Source organism: Saccostrea echinata, unplaced genomic scaffold (assembly GCF_033153115.1).
Source record: "Saccostrea echinata isolate AGI-Se365-2 ecotype Australia unplaced genomic scaffold, CSIRO_AGI_Sech_v1 ptg000047l, whole genome shotgun sequence".
NCBI classification, from domain to species: Eukaryota; Metazoa; Mollusca; class Bivalvia; order Ostreida; family Ostreidae; genus Saccostrea; species Saccostrea echinata.
In genome coordinates this window covers 4,039,231-4,053,396 of record NW_026889796.1, presented here as the reverse complement: position 1 = coordinate 4,053,396, position 14,166 = coordinate 4,039,231, and the positions used below count along the sequence as shown (strand labels likewise).

Sequence of the window (14,166 nt, the reverse complement as noted above, 5' to 3'; positions counted from 1 at the left end):
CAGAAAAGAGTATTTTCAAAGAAATTTTGCTTTTTCACTATATAATCAATAGAGCCCCTCCTCCTTTTTCACCATAACCCTTGACCCTGGGGCTATGAAATTCACAATTTTGGAAGAGGCAATCTTGAATATCAAAACAATGTACTTAGTTTGTTTAAATAATACCCAGGGGCAGAGAAGAAGATTTTCAAAGAATTAATGCATTTTCACTATATAATCAATATAGCCCCGCCCTAACACCAGAACCCCTGACCCTGGGGCCATGAAATTCACAATTTTGGAAGAGGCCCTCTTCCTCATCATAACTATGTACTTAGTTACTTTATTTAATACCCAGGAGCAGAGAAGAAGATTTTCAAAGAATTAATGCATTTTCACTATATAATCAATAGAGCCCCGCCCTAACACCAGAACCCCTGACCCTGGGGCCATGAAATTCACAATTTTGGAAGAGGCAGTCTTGCTTTTCATAACTATGTACTTAGTTACTTTATTTAATACCCAGGAGCAGAGAATAAGATTTTCAAAGAAATAATGCACTTTCACTATATGATCTATATTGCCCCATCCTAGCACCAGAACCCCTGATACTGGGGCCATGAATTTCAAAATTTTGGTAGAGGGCTCAATGCTTATTACAATGATGTGAACAGTTTGACTGCTTGATGTCCAGGAGTAAAGAAGAAGATTTTTAAAGATTGCATTATTTTTGGTGGTTTTAGCCCCGCCCCTCAGGCCCCAGGGGGACAGGGACCATGAAATTCACATGCAAGTCTAAACTCGACGTAATGAAGATTTAGATTTGCAAACAAGGTCATTACACTGACCATAAATTTCTCGACATGTAAAATTCTAAACAAGGCAGTAGAAAGCTCTGTATCATGGACTTAGTTGTCAGTAGGATGTCTTGGTTCAAAACAGTTACTACATAGAAGATACTCTTGCCGTTGCAAAATTAGTTGAAAGACGTAGACACCATCTGCAATTGATAATATAATGTGATTTTGTTTTCTTGCAGGACACGGCAATACTTTTATTCTTCTCATGTAGAAGTTTGCACATGAATTCTCCTTCATTAGAACATACAATAATAGGTCGGCAAATTAATGATCACAGTTTTTGGAAATGCGAATTATGTAAAACACATTGTTTGAAGGCTTTCATACCATCTGATGGTTTTGGGGTAAGAATCGTGATTTCTAATTTTCTTTAAATTTTCTACAGGTTTTTTAGAAACAAGATTTCATTAAAATCACTTCTTTAATATGGTAATTGTAGCACAGTGCTTCTTCACAGCATTTAGATATTTATCTCATGCACATTTAGAGCAATTTTTGAAATTTAAATATGGCATTCTTAAACATTTGTTACACCATTATACAATTACACAGGTATTTATATTTACTTCGAATTTTAACATGAAATTTGATTTGAGTAACATTTTTGTGGACATCCATGGGTTTTAACAGGTCTGGACGATTTTAATATTAATTGCCATAAATGCACAGAATAAACAACATGCTAAGGCAATCTTTAAAATAATGTTTGTTTGCCCTCTCCCTTCACCCAAAGATGCTATATACCAAATTTGGTTGAAATTGGTTGAGCGGTTTCAGAGAAGAAGCTAAAAATGTTCAAATGTTAATGTACGTCGCACGACGACGGACGAAAACGGATAGCAATAGGTCACCTGAGTTACTCAGGTGACCTAAAAATATGAAGAAATTCCTCGAACTTTTGGATCAACCCTCGTACATGTCAGTCATTAAATTTATATAATATACAGTATGCATAAGGAAGACCAAATGTATTATTACTGCATTAAGGAGACCAACTACTATCCACATCTAAATCAGTATTCAACCTCTTTCACTAATAAATAAATAAAATATGAAGAAATTCAACAAACTTTTGGATCAACCCTCATACATGTCAGCCATTAAATTTATATAAAAATAAATATGCAGTATGCATAAGGAAGATCAAATGTATTATTACTGCATTAAGGAGACCAACTACTCTCCACATGTAAATCAGTATTCAAAACGAGAGATTTTAATACCCTAGTAATTTACATGTTTAGTTACATGAACTAAATCTATTTACCTTTGTCATCACGCAAGAACTGTTTTACATTCATCCAACTTTAACAACATTATACATGCATACAGTGTATGCCATACATTAGGAAGACCAGATGCATTATTACAACATTAAAGAGACCAACTACAATGGAACAATGAGACAGTATTCCAAAATGTTCATCCCAATACCATAGTAATTTCCCTTAATTTGTTTGTATTTAGATGACCTAAATCAATTTATCTCAGCCAGAATTGGAACAAAAAAGCTAGTCACACAAGTGGCCAAACACATGAACAGACAGATGGACATGATGATTCCTATGCATATATACAACCATGCTTATATACACCCAAAGTTGCCAAAGTAGAGCAGATGCAGTGGTTAGAGCGTCTACTCTAGAGTCGCGGAGAAAGAAGCTGATCCTTACATAGCGAGTTTGAATCCCACTGTGGAATGTGGAGACCCGTTCTTCAGATGAGACAGACGTATTAACTGAGGTCCCGTGTCACAGTAGGTGCTGGCTCGATAAAGATCCCTCAATGCTCAATGGCCGTAAGTGCTGAGTATAGGACAAAAATTTGCAGCTCTCCACCAGCAAGTGGTGGCGTCTCCATATGAGTGAAAAATTCTCAAGAGGGACGTTAAGCAACAAGCAATATACACCCAAAACTTTGTTTGCAGAAGATTTTGTGATACATGCTTTACAAGTATACATATTGTTCATAAGGGAATAAAAATGCTATAATATATCATTAAGGAAAGCAACTGAAATTAAATGTGCACTTCTAATTGAACTAAACAAAATTACCCTTTGTCAGAATGTAGATTTATAAACAGGAAGGCTGTTTTTCTTCATTTTTTCCATGTCAGATTCAGACTGTTCTTCAAAAAATTCTGGCATACACCCTGTAAAAGTGAACAGTGCAGATAATAAAGAGCTTCTAAATAAACTGCATAATATTTAAAAGATCCACTTAAAAGGGATAACAAATGCATATAACTGCATCAAGGAGACCAACTGATATCCATATATATATAAATCAGTACATGTATTTTAATTGTGATATTTTAATATCCTAGTAATTTACATGTTTAGTTTCATGAAATAAATCTATTTACCTTTGTCCAATGACCAATGAGCACAAGCACTGATTTTTCCTCTTTTTTCTTAACGGAATCACCAGGGCCAGTCTGCGGTCCATATGATTCTGGCATATGTACACTCTGTAAAATGCATATTTGTACCATGTACAGGCATATGAACAATATTTCTATACTACATACATGCATCATTAAACTTAATAATCTTTTTTTCCAAAATTCATTATTCATAGTGTTTTGCTGTTAGCAAAATTCAACAAAAACTATACTGTATATGCTCGCCTATAAGGTGGTCTGCCTATAAATCAGTTGTATTTTTTGAGGTTATTTTGGAGGGATTTGCTATTGACCCGCTTATAAATCGATACAACTTTTTGCCAGAATCAATTGACAATTTCAAATCAATGCTCTGATGTTTTAACCTGGTTTCAAAATACTAATCTTTTTATGACTCACCTATAAGTTGGACATAGAGTATATACAGTACCTGCATTATACATGCATTAGGAAGACCAAATGCATTATTGCAATATTAAAGAGACCATTGCGGCAAATGAAATCAATGTATGAATTGTATTCAAAACTACGGGTGTACTAATTTGTCTGAAGTATATCGTGATATAATGTGATACACAAAGACTTGAACAGGATATGTACATATACCCACATTCCTAAATGTAACAACAGTTTAAAAATCAATAATTTTTTTTTTGTTGTTGCAAATTTCACTGTCTAATTTATGAAATATAAAATATTATTTAAAACCATAAAGCATAAAATGGTTGAAAGCTCATTTAATACAATAACTGACATAAATAGGATGTTTAATCTACATTTATTAATATTGTGGGTCATCACCCCATTTTTTGTGAAGGAATCGTGAAAGGCATTGTAATTCCAACTTGCTCACAGAGCAAGTTTTACACAGAGGACCAACTCTTTATTCAAAATTTAGTTTACATACTTAATTTTTTAACAAGTTTAATGGGTTTATAAAACTTTAAACTAAGTCAAAATATTTTGCTTTCTAAATATGGACAAGAAATTTTTTTTGCTTAAAATCACCTTAACTTCAGATAAAAAAATGCACTGTGCTCATCCTCTTCAAATGCCTTGTTTGTAAATAACTGATAAAGGGTACATCTCACAAATGCTTCATTATTACAAATGTCTTACAGTAAATATAGGCATCACCACAACTTATTTCATTAGTAAGAATAAACCCTTAAGCAATGAATATAAATGCTGAAAAGTGGTGCATTGTTAGGAGTTGATCTTACTACACAAGTTTCGAGATTATCTCCATTGCACTCGGCACACCTCGGCCGATTCGTACCTCATCAAACGTTTGATGAAGGTGACGGAATCAGCCGAGGTTTGCCGAATGATCTCCATTGGTGCACTCTTTTGTTATGGAGGGAAGTTTTGTTTCCACATTAGCAGGCAGGTGGGACAGTTATTTATATATTGCATACATTACGTCATTGATATACTGTGAAACCTGTCTTATCCAACATGTTGAAGGGGAATAAAATCAATGTCAGATTAGACAGTGAGTCGGATTACCCAGTGTTGAATATTTCTGAGCATTATGATAAATGTCAGGTGACTTCATACAGAAAAAAAAAACATTTTTCGTTAGGTTAAGAGTACATGTGTATTTAATTGTCAAAGTGTGTGTGTGTGTGTGTTTCTTTGTTGTATAAAATATACCTTCGGCTGATTAACATTTCTTTGAGACACATCATTTGTTACAGCACTAGTAAACTCTGTAGTAATATACGATAATTTCTTTTAAACGTGCAAAACAGATGGAACTGCCAATCACTTCGAGTTGTTGCAATTTAATTTTTAGCATTTTACTCACTAACAGTAGATATTAAATATTTTGTCTACCTTCTGTAAACAGTGGTTTTATTTTTTTTTCTACACTACATTTCTCTCCGATTTTTTCTGCATTGTTAACTTCTCAAGATAGACTGTGCTATTAATACCCTCTCGTGACTTTTCAAACAAATGGGACGTACCTCTAAAACATTGTTATTGCGATTTAATTTTTATCAAACAACATTAACATTTTAAAATTTAATGGGTCTACTTAAAGTGGAAGTTTTTTGCTTCCTGCAAATCTTTTATGTGCACAGTCTCACTTAATTCAGTGTATATTAACCCGGAAATGAAACATTTTCTATTAGACGAGATGCTGTCTTCAAATTGTGTGTTGTCTACATGTTATACAGTAGTTTGCTGTACTCATTTTTTAGGGAGACATGACTTTAAAGGACTCTGACTGCATGTTTGATTTCAATTTCAAGCAAAAAATCTTATTTATTCTGTTAGGTAAAGGCAATCTAAATATCAGGTACTCCTTTTTATTTTCTATCGCGTGGATGCTATTTTGTCAATGCTAGAATAAAATTGATAACAACGAAGAGTACTGATTGCCTAATTTTTAAATTCAAACACAGTTCATTTATTGTTTATATAAACACCATCAAACTAATACATGTAATTAACTACTAAGTAGACCAAGCTTGTGCCCAAATGGAACTAGCGACTAATTATGGTACAAATGTATAATTATGTCGAATTACCCAGGTAAAATCATAAGGTAATTATCTAGTCTTGTCGACAAAAAGCACCAGAATTCGGAATGTACAGTGGTCGGAATATACAGTGTTTTATTCTATATATATTATAAAGAAATTTTTGGGAATAAAATATTTAAGTTTTAATGGTCGGAAAGTCCAGTGTGCTGGATTGCACAGTTGTCGGATTGGACAGTGGACACTGTAACATCATAACTGATTGTCGGGATGCACTCTTCAACTTGAAAATTAAGGAATTAAAGAAAAGGCGTCAATTTTTTTCAATGAACAAAAAATCAGAACAAAAGAAACTAAGAATCAGAACAAAAGAAATATCAGTGGATAAGGCCACAATTAAAAAATTGTTGGTTTGGCATTGCCGATTGAGTCTTTAAACACTTGGGTCAGTAGGTAGGGAAAATATTTTTTTTTTTTTTTTTGCTGATACAAAAATTAATGCTATTAAATCAATTGTGTTGTATTATTGCATTTTGTTATACAAATTAACAACTATGTCAAAACAGATATGAAATTTCACACGTCATACAGATTTCTAATACAGTTTCAGGTCTTGAGTGACAATTATGAAGCAAGAACTTCTGCTTTCTGCTTTCTGAGCAGGAAAGGGCATATACAAAACAAATCAAACAACACTAACAAATAAATGCTGAAATGATACATCGTGATATGTAGGTATATTGGGTTTGGATAATACACAGACATTATGATACGATACATCTCTCAAAACAATTTTATGATTCAATACATGAATCTAGACATTATTTAAGTTATAAAATTTTAATAAAATTACTTTCTTATTAATTTTTTTCTAAGGATAAATTAACCATAAATGTACAAACAAACAAACAAAAAAAAATCAAAAATCAAATCACTTGAATTGAAATTTACAGCAAGGTATTGCTGTAAAAATTATCATTAATATATTTGTCTAGGGAGGAATTGATGGGAATTGCTTTAATTTGTTTTTAAAAATTTCAAAATGATTTATAAATCATGATTGTCAAATGTCAATAAATAACACAATAAAGTAGATTCATCATTTAGTGTAATGGCTAAGCATTCAGATTTGTTGTGTTTCTCATATATATACTGAAACTTTGAATGACACAGTTTATAAACAAGCTGTCTTCTCTGTAGTAGCGGCACTAGTGAAGAATCCAACATGTTTCAAAACTTGTAAGAATGGCCTGATTTGAATGTGTAAGATACAGTTGCAATGCCAACCATGCCAACATTTGGCATTTGTTTATTTTTTAGTTATTTATGAACCAGCAATAATTAGGGCTGCACCAAATATATTGATACATATCTAGATTAATGAATATATCGTATCCAAAAAATAACTTAATTCCAATACATTTTGGGCAGGCAGTTTTTTTATGTAATTCTGTGAAAAAGTTGGGAATTTCAATCACCAAAGATTATATTTAACTGTTTTGAATTAAAACTGATCAAAAATGATATAATCATTAAGGAGGTAGCACATCTTAGATGATTATTACAAAATCATAAAAATACATAGACAACTTTACTTAGCATGTTGATTTTACAGTCAAGAAAAGTTTGAATTTGAAGTGTAATTTTTAAAGACAGTGAGACAAAAAATTAAAAATGAGTTGCAAAACAATTATTATTTTTATAAAATTCATGCATAATGATTTATAAGACTTTTTTGACAGAATTGTTAAAGAATCCAATATATTGCATATCGCATTAAAAAATGTCTTCTTCTTTTTTTTTGCTCAATACACAGCCCTAGCAAAAATGATATACAACAAGGACTTTGATTGGATTATTAAGGCCAACATTTTTTTATTTTCTGTTTTACGGGAATTTTTTTCAAAAATTTGAGTCGGGGGGTCGAAATAAAAATAAAAGCTCGGAATTTAAGCAGTCGGTCAGAAAAATAAAAATAAAATGAAAAAATGCAATAAAATTTTTTATTTTTAATTAAGGTTGGAATTTTATTTGTATGACCTTAATTTGTTAGAAAAACAGTGCTATTTGAAAAACTTATGTACACAAAACACAGAATTGGTACTGTTAATGGATCAATGAACTATTTTAAATTTAACTTTCTCTTAGATATTTGGAGCAGGGGTGCATTTCTAGTATAAAGCTTGCAGTTTCTAACATTAATGCAAATCAAACATACAAATCTATAGTCTTCTCTCAAATGTCAAATATCATATTGTCACCACAGTAAACCTATAGGACTTCTGTCACACCCCTCATAAACTTTTCAGAATCTTTTATTTTTCGGTATTCAGCAAATTACAAGATCTGAGGATTTTGGACTAGTTCTGGCAAAGTTATGTAGAAAATACAGTGAGACATTCAATGGATCAGCTAAAATAAATTAATTCACAGAAGTGCACATGAGACATGAAAAAAAGAAAAGTTGAATAATATTTTTTTTTTCAACGCACTTCCAATTAATATATACGTAGGTTGAAAAAACGTACCACAATATCTCTATTGAAAACATATTCAAACTTCCTCAATCTGTAGTATATATATCTTTTTATCCTTATGTTTTCTTTCTGAGCATGCTAACTTTCAATATAATTGTAGAAAATACACATCTTTCCCATAGTATACACATGTAAAATACACATGACAATATTCTGTTTACTGCAGAATTTAAAAATTTAATTGTTGAAAATGGTTCTAATCCACAACTGTTGAATGAAAAAAGAAACCAGGTCTTGAATTGAAATAATATTTGTAAGGGCGTATCATTTACAACAATACTTTTCCCTAGTGGTAAAAAAAAAGTTGTTTTACTAAACAAGAGCTATACATATACACTACATCAGCTGATATGAATACGCTGAACAATCAATGTACATTAATTTGTTACATAGCACGCAAAATTCCATAAAGCAATAAAAAAGGAGATAATGTCTTGTATCAATCAAGCATCAAGCATATATACTGATATATCTTCGTAGGTAATTCTGAATTCCAATATTTGTCATAAAACGAGTGAAAGTTGTGACTCGAATTTCCTCAGTCACGCCACTTTCTACCAGTTCTACATAGTTCTAGTGTTCTGTCGTTACTTGTAAAAGAAAACATTTCTGTCTTAAAATTAAGTTTAAAAAATCTTCAAGACGTATTTCAATGTATTGAAGCAATTGTCAAAGATAATACGTACTCAGAACCTTTCAAAACAAGCGGTTGACAGAACCTCGATTTCCACGTGGCCCTCCGCATGACATTTGATCAAGATCACTGATTCGTCTTTTTCATTCAATCTTTCATTAAAATTTATACTTTTTCTAATATATAACATTGACACGTCACTTTTTAAACTGACTATTTAAAAACACGTGAAACCCTCCGATTCTGACATTTTGGCGCTATGCTGTGCAGTGACTCTTCACGCAACGAATACTGTGATTGGATGAATCTATTTACCTCAGCCAATGACAAATCGCATTTTGAAAGGCTTGTAAAAAGGTTATTTATATTTCTTTCATTTTTTCAGAGACTATAAATAAACTATCGGCGGGAGAAATAAAAATAAAACTTGAATTGGGGACTTTTATTTTTATTTCATTTTAGCCCAAATTAGGGTCGGCGCTCCCGTAAAACAGAATATAAAAAAAAGTTGGCCTAACATTCATTCAATTGATCATAATTATTAACTGTTATTGCACTTTCATTTTCAAAATGTTGTTAGGTATGTTGTTTGTTCATTCTTTTGCATTGATATTATATAAATAGTGCACGTTTTTGAGGGTAACAGTTGAAATTGACACCCCAAGGAAAACCATTGTCAACCGACGCGTCAGCGGAGGTTGACAATGGTTTTCCGAGGGGTGTCAATTTCAACTGTTACCCTCAAAAACGTGCACTATTTATTTTATTATACTGAATGTCTTATTGATTTCGGATGTCATTAAAAAATTCGGAGATCGTCGTTAAGTTCACGCTTAGAAAGCTTTCAAACTCCCCGCGTCTATTTTTCTCAATAAAAAAGCTTCGGAAAAGATTTACCAACCTCTTTATTGTTTGTTTGCTACTCAAAAAGTCCTTTATCATCTAAAGTTAGCACTCGCAAGGATGTTTCGTCTGTCATTTGTCTTTTTCAAGTAAGCCACATCGGACGCAAGCTTTTATTGACGTCGTTTACTCGGTTTCTTTCAAACGCACAACCGACGTTTTGAGAATTCTACGGTGAACCGTACGCGCATGATTTGAACGCATGTGATATTTTCGTAATGTTACCCGTTGTCAAGTGTGTTGCTAACGCTGAGGGTAATATTACGGATTGTTAAATGTGTCTAAACCAATCAGATTTTAGTATTTAACATGAAAGTATAATAATATAATTTATAAAAGAGTATTTTAGCAGAAAAAAATTATCAATTTACCTTTCTTGGAATAAAGACATGTTGACCCTTGAGCTGAGATTTTCTCTCTTTCCATAGATGTGTTACACTGGGGTCCACATGATTCTAGCAGAGACCCTGTAAAAAAGGACTTAACTATGGAAAAACATGAAGAATATATGCCTATTATACATATCTTAAATTCTAATAAAAACAATGTTTTTTAATTAAGATCCATATATTTCTAATGATTGACATAATACAAATTCAAAATAAAATATGCATGTCTATATTATACCTTAAGCAGACCAATTGCATTAATACATCCTTCAGGAGACCAACTTAAATCAATATTTGAGAAATATTTGTGAAAACAATAAATTTGTCTACTTTACAGTACTAAATGTACATGGAATCTATTGGATCATGTTACTTTAATTGACCTGCCTTAGTTCAACACAGTAATCTAACAAAGAAATTGAGCCAAAACAACATTTTAAGACTTTTTGAACAGTGCATGTTCCTATCATTTCAAAACCATTACCAGTAAAAAGCTAATATAGGAAAATGATGACAATTAATTAATATTGTACTTTCAGGTATATTAAATGAATCAATCTGATTCGTCAAGAAACATTTGTTAAAAAGCACTATTACCCACTGAATAATGAAGCCACGCCCTCCAGTGTCGCAACAGTCAACATTGCTTGACGACGGGTGATATTCCAAAAAATAGTGACTGCGCAGATTTATGCGCTCAAGGTTCACTATTATTTGTATTTGTATAAAACATTCAGTATAATATAATAAATGTTGCATGTAGTTGAGTGTAACATTGAAAATTTTCACCCCTTGAAAACCAAATACGTCAAAAAGGGGATAGGTTTCTTTTCCAACTTCTATATAGTTTCGCCCCTGCAAAAACTGGTATAGACCTAGGAAATGTTTAAACGGGCTAAGAGAAATCAAATGCATCGAGAGTACTTTAATTGTTTTTACCCAAGTTACATGCCAAAAAAGATTCAGAAAGACGTCACATAAAGTTAACGTTGATTTGAACTGAAGTTAGGGTGTCAAAAGTCATTCACGTCCAAAAGTGACATTGATCATGTGTGGTAGATAATAAACTCCTACGAGCAAAATATGCTGGCATAATCAAGTGAGGATCTTTCCCTAATCCTATATATAAATCCATTTAATACAATATTATATGCACTTAAGCAGCTGTTTATGACATTGTAAAATTATATAAACAAGACCAGTTTATATAATTTATAACAAGACCGGTTTATACAATTTATATACCAGGGTAATTAATAATATAATTTATATAATTTTATCAAGATAAGTGTATGGGGTAGAGGGAGCAGACATTGAGAAACAATGTTGTCGGACCTCATGAAACTAAACTAACAGTCTTCCAAATAACCCGGGAGTCCAATGCCAGGGACCTGTTAAATTTGCAGCTGGGCATGTAAAAATTGTCAAATTACATGTCCGAAGAGGGCATATGTGAATCTTCTTTCATTGTACGATCTTTACTTGCCATTTATTCTGTCCTACCCCCATTATTCCCGTAAACGTTGCTATATGTAATGTCTTAGATGGATTGCCTGTCTACATTCTCGATACGACCTGTCAAATGATTGTCAATCTAATCATTGAAGTGTTTAGTTTAACCTATTTGTTTTCTCGAAGTTTCTTGCTAAATTACGAGACGTTCATCGATGCCACATACTGTGGCACTACAGTCATGATCCCATTTCTGAAATTCAGTTCAGCTAAACCTGCCAACAAATGACCAGCATGCAACTCAAAAGTTATTAATGAACAAAAACGCTTTAGAAAATGGCAATCACGGTGAATAAACACACGTGGTACAGTCACGGAGAAATACAATGCTGAAAAAATTAATATAAAACCTTTATACCTAATGTTTTTTTTTTGTAGCACAATACTGGTAAATGTAAGAATTTTGAGTAGGGCATGTACAAATTTGAATGCGCTGGGTAAAAATGATAGGTCTACATGCCCGAAGGGCATGTGCTGAAAAAGAATTGTTGTGAAGACTGAACTAAAGTGACAGCGCCGGGTGATCATATAAAGTCCCTTTTATTACATAATAATTTGGCAAATTATCAACATATCACGCTAAAATTTCCAACATATCTTAACGGTGAGAATTTTTATTTTTTAAGTTGAAACCCTGTGACCTGTGAAAAAAATGAAATTTGTATCATCTAAAGTCTTAAGATGTATCAAGGTAATTTTCAAAACAAATTTGCGGTTAGGGTTATAAATGAAGGATAAAACCAGAGACCTCGGAATGGAATACTTGGAAGTCTCTGGTTTTATTCTACCCCAACTGGAAGTTGTATCCCATCTAAAGTCTTAAATTTAACAATGTATCGAGGTAATTTTCGAGGAATAAATAAGTGCTCTACAATAAAGAGTCTCGACCAGAGACGTCTGAAACGATCTATTTGACAAGAAAAAAGTCTCATGAAGCGAACAATGTCATTTTAAAGGAGGTTAATGATTGATATATGAACAAAATACGAGCTTGAAGCAGGGTGCCTAAAATTGAGTTAGATACCTTGTGGTAAAAATAAGTAGGGGTGCACCGTATATGAAACAAGTGCCTGTGATTGATAGTCTGAAATTTCTCTTCACATAAATATTAAAAGCTTGCAGTGATCGCTATAAATCTATACAACAGTCAAGTTACATATGGTAAACTAACATAAAAACAAGATTACAACAGTCATGATTACAGAAGGTATATTTTGTCAGTAGGTGAATGTAAACAGGTAAACACACGTGGGACAGTCACCGCAAATAAATGAACCACAAAACGACTTATAACATTAAAATGTAAATATTCATCTGCACACAGAGTTTTGCATAATAATTTTAAAAAAGTGTAAATTAAAATATAAAATAAACAAACCTCAAACCTTGTAACAAGGCTTGTTTCCCTGCATTCTTATACCTGGTTCTCTGTCACTGAAAATGCAGGGAACCCAGGGTGCGTTATTAACTCGTACACAGATTTGTTGATACGAATAAACCTATAAACATATATATACGAAATACAATATTATCTTAAAAAATGAAGAATTTCAAATTGCTTGAAAAATTATCTTTATGTAGTTTATAATAAATGGTTGTAATTGTATATTAATTTCTATCTATCCATTAAAATTTGATATTTATATCAGCTTATGTATCCGTCTGAACAATTATTGTTTTTACACTCCCTGTCACATCTTCATAGTTAAGCCTGTAAGCATGGTAAGTAGGAATCAATATCAGTTGAAGGGGACCAAAACCAAACATTTTTTAGTTTCATTTGGTGGGGGGGGGGGGGGTATAAACCCCAAATGATCATTTTATCTCCGTCACTGAACTGCTGAAAATAATGAAGGGAACTAGGCTGCGATAATGATTTGTAAAGAATTTCCAATTGCTTGGAAAAAAAAAGCTTTTCGTGTATGTGGTTTACAATAATGGTTGTACTTGTATATTTTCTATATATCCATTAAAATTTCATAGTATCAGTATTTCACTATTTGTAAACATTAACTGTTACAATAATATTAAATAAATGTTACACTCACTGTGTAACATTTAGTTACTGTCACATCTTCATAATTAAACGAGAATATTCCCTTCCGTAAATATTGCTATATATCTGAACTGTTACCAATTAATCTTTCTTTGGTGAAAGAAAACCTCAGGGATGGAGAATAGGCCCGTACGTAATTTAGTTGGAGAGGGGGGGGGGGGGGTGAGCACAACCAAACAACATTTTTCAGTTTCAGGTTGGGGGAGGCTACAAACTAAAAATTTCTTAATAAGCAAAAGAAAAATACATTACCAGAGGTTATTATTTAGGGGGGCCAAAAGCAAAAGTAAAAAATAGATCATCAGAGGTTATTATTGAGGGGGTCCAAACATAAAGGAGCAATGTTTTCTATAGTATACCTAAATTTCATTTCGTACGTTCCTTCAGCCATGTATTGTATCAA

General features: G+C 32.4%; 1 long non-coding RNA gene across 2 annotated transcripts in view; it reads right to left on the bottom strand.

The window, feature by feature from the left end:
* The window catches only part of LOC133202686 (uncharacterized), a 28,505-nt gene extending 15,293 nt beyond the window's left edge, over nucleotides 1-13,212 (bottom strand). The window contains exons 1-4 of one of the 2 annotated variants that reach the window (XR_009723276.1): nucleotides 13,086-13,212; nucleotides 10,178-10,273; nucleotides 3,205-3,309; nucleotides 2,894-2,991 (exon numbers count right to left, since the gene is read on the bottom strand). This is a non-coding gene — a long non-coding RNA (uncharacterized LOC133202686). The remainder of the gene's footprint in view (nucleotides 1-2,893; nucleotides 2,992-3,204; nucleotides 3,310-10,177; nucleotides 10,274-13,085) is intronic. The other variant, XR_009723277.1, reaches the window with a different exon arrangement.
* Nucleotides 13,213-14,166: the final 954 nt, after the last annotated feature.